Source organism: Elephantulus edwardii, unplaced genomic scaffold (genome assembly GCF_000299155.1).
Source record: "Elephantulus edwardii isolate Elephantulus edwardi_28Jun2011 unplaced genomic scaffold, EleEdw1.0 scaffold00092, whole genome shotgun sequence".
NCBI classification, from domain to species: Eukaryota; Metazoa; Chordata; class Mammalia; order Macroscelidea; family Macroscelididae; genus Elephantulus; species Elephantulus edwardii.
Window position 1 is genome coordinate 12,640,075 of NW_006399842.1, and position 3,310 is coordinate 12,643,384.

Consider the following 3,310-nt stretch of genomic DNA (forward strand, 5'->3'; position numbering starts at 1 on the left):
CCCCCAAACTTTGCCGCCCTGCGCCCTGCCCGTTCCGCGCCCCCCACGCCTGCCCCCCAGCTCCTTGCTGCCCTCCCCGCTCCTCCTGCTCCTTGGAAATGTCATTTTCACATTTGGAAAAAAGTTTGGGGGATCGACTCTTGTGGAACACAAGGGGTTAATGGGAACTCTTTTTTTCCCCCATCCCCAAAATGTCAGATTGATTTTTAAAATAAAAGTTTGAAGAATTGGCTTTATGGAAGAATAAGAAGACTCGATGAGAATAATCCTACAGTCCCAACCACCCCTCCCCCCCAATCTAATGTGATTTAAAAATAGAAACGTGAAGAACTGGCCCTATGTAAAACTAAGGGTTAAGGGGATTCTAGCACCCCCAGTCAGATTGGTTTAAAAATAAATATCTGAGGAACTGCTCTTAAGCGAAATACGGGTGAAGAGACTGCTTCTATTCTGCCCTTGCCAAATTAAAAAAAAAAAAAAAAATTGCAGATTTTTTTTAAAAATAAAAGTTTTAAGAACTTGCCCTATGCAAAACTAGAAGGTAAGGGGGATTAAACCCTCTCCCCATATGGCCAGTCAGGATGATTTAAAAATTTGATAAACTCATTCTATATGAAATACGAGGTGAAAAGGAATATTTCTATCCAACACTCTAAAAATTTAGATTTCTTTTAAAAATAAAAATTGAGGAATTGCTTCCTCGGGACTTGACGGAGCTTAAAGGCGATTTATTTCTGTCCTCCCTAACTTCCCAAAAGTCAGATATTTTTAAAAAGAAAAATTAAAAATGTGAAGGATCATCCCAAATCCCACACACGGTACTGCTTTTAAAATAAAAATTTAAAACAGTTGAAGAACTGTTCACGTGTGAAATGAGAAGTGAACTTAAGTCTTTCTTTACCCATTCCCAAAAGAAAATATAAGATTAATTTTTTAATATATGAAATTAAGGATAAACAATATTTTTCTGCTTCCACTATTTTTTTTAAATCAAATTTATTCCTTAAAATACAGGAAGTTTAAAGAATGGCAAGGATAGGTGGCAAAAATTCTTTTCCTGCCCTCTCTGCTTCTCCTAGAAAAAAGGTTATTTTTATTTTCTTAAATCTCAGGAAACTTAAGGCTACTTAAGAAATACCTCCCAAATCAAGAATGGGGATTTGACCCCTAAACAAAAATTCCTCCGGAAACTCTATGAACTTTGATAAATGTCGACAGTTATAGAAAGGCTTCAGGCCTTTTGTTCATATGGTGGTTCATATGTCAGTCAAGGCAATCAATAACAAGTGTTATGAGATCCAAGCACACAAATCTTCACCCCAACATACACCCACACTTAAAGAGTGAAGGGGCATTTTCTAACCACTCCTTCCCAATAATGTGTTATTTGGTAACATAATTTGATTCTCTTAGCAAGCACACATGGTGAAGTAGAACTGATCCACAGGGTTTTCTGAACTGTTACCAAGAAACAGGAAACAGATTGCCAGGTTTTCTCCCAGAGGGATGCTGGGTGGATTCAAACCACCAAATTTTTCATTAGAAGTGGATCATTCAACCATTTAGTCACCAGAACCCAAAAAAGCTGGAGATGCTTTAAAAAGTGTGTTCCTGGCAGAGACTTAGCAGATCCTGCCAAGGCTGACGTGGAGCTGGTGCCAAAAGGAAGGAGGAAGCCTTCAGAGTTTGACAGAGTGTGTCTCCCATAGACAGGGGACTTACACGCTGCTGAGACCCCTCAGTCACCAGAGACCTTGTTGCTGGGAGAGAGCCCTAAGTCTGATGTCTCCTTTCACTTCTATCCCTGTGACAGTTTCAGTGTACCAACCCTAAGATAGAGCCCCCTGTTCTGACTAATGGAGCCCTGTGTGACTTTAAAACCCTAGATTTGACAGAAAATGGACCCAAAAGAACATGACGTCTCAATTCCCACAGCAAAACTCCTAGTTTTGGAATCAGGGAAATTGATTTAACAAATATTCTGGACTCAAGTATGCCAGGGATGATGAGGATGATGCAGGGTAGGACAGAATTCCGATCTGTTGTTCACAGGGGTGCTATGAATTGCGTACTCAACCAGACGGCTGGACCTAACCACTTATGCCAGGCAGTAAGCTCCATAGGTGTCCTCCCTGAGGAGTTGCATGGCTAACCCAAAGTTGGCGCTTCTCTCGTGATTTGAATCCACAAGCCGCTCAAAACATTGGCAATCTCCTCTCATGCAATTCAGACTCTGAAAACCTGCTGAAGGTTCAACTATGAGTAGTTCCTACTCAACAGCAAAGAGCTTTTTTGAGTTTTACATACCAGGCACTCTGTCTAGCAGGACAGACAGACATATTGTTAAAAAGAGGAATGTCTGCCACAGCTCTTCTCACATTCAAGGGAGCCTCCGAATTCTCAGGAAGGCTCATTGAAAAAGAGATAGCTGGGCTCTACCCCAGAGGTCTCATTCACTCATTGCTATAAAACTGAAACAGACTCATAGCTGACCCTCCAGAAGGTGTCTGAAACTGTAATCACATGGATGCAGATGGCCTGTTCTTCTTCCCCTGGAGGGAGTCTCTGGTAGATTTGAATCTCCAGAGAAGTACCACCCTTGGATCTACCATATAAAATAAGCAGGGGGGGAGAGGGGGCGGGACAAATTGCATTAGGAAAATCTGCTGTCAGTGACCTTTCCAGAGTTCTGAAAAGCAATGATGTCAGTCTGGATTCAAACCATGGTCTTCACAATTACTTGTTATGCATCAGAGAGCTGGATAATGACCGATGATGACAGAAGAATTGATTTCTTTGAGTTGTAGTGCTGGAGAAGAGTGTTGAACATACCATGGACTGCCAAGAGATCTAACAGATAAGTCCAAGAGAAGGTGAAACCAAGCTGCTCCTTAAGGTAAGGATTTTTGAGGCTTCATATCACATACTTTGGGCATATAGCCAGGAGGGACCGGTCCTTGGAGAATGATACCATGCTTGGCAGGGTAGAAGCACAAAGCAGGAGAAGACCCCAGATAAACTGGATGACACAGTAACTGGAGTAATGAGGGTTGGTGTGTCAGAGACAGTCAGATTGGCTCAGGATAAAGCAGACTTCAGAACTATTGTGCACAGGGTGGCTATAAGTCATAGTCAACTCAACAGCACATGACAACATGGTCTTAGTGGCATATTCTGTAGGGAGTTGCACTACTAACTCAAAGGCCATGTCCTTTGTTGGTTCAAATCCACCAAAGGTGTTGAGGGAGAAAGATGGGCAATCTCCTCTCACATGATTTGCAGCCTCATGGAGGAAACCTGATGAAGGGTC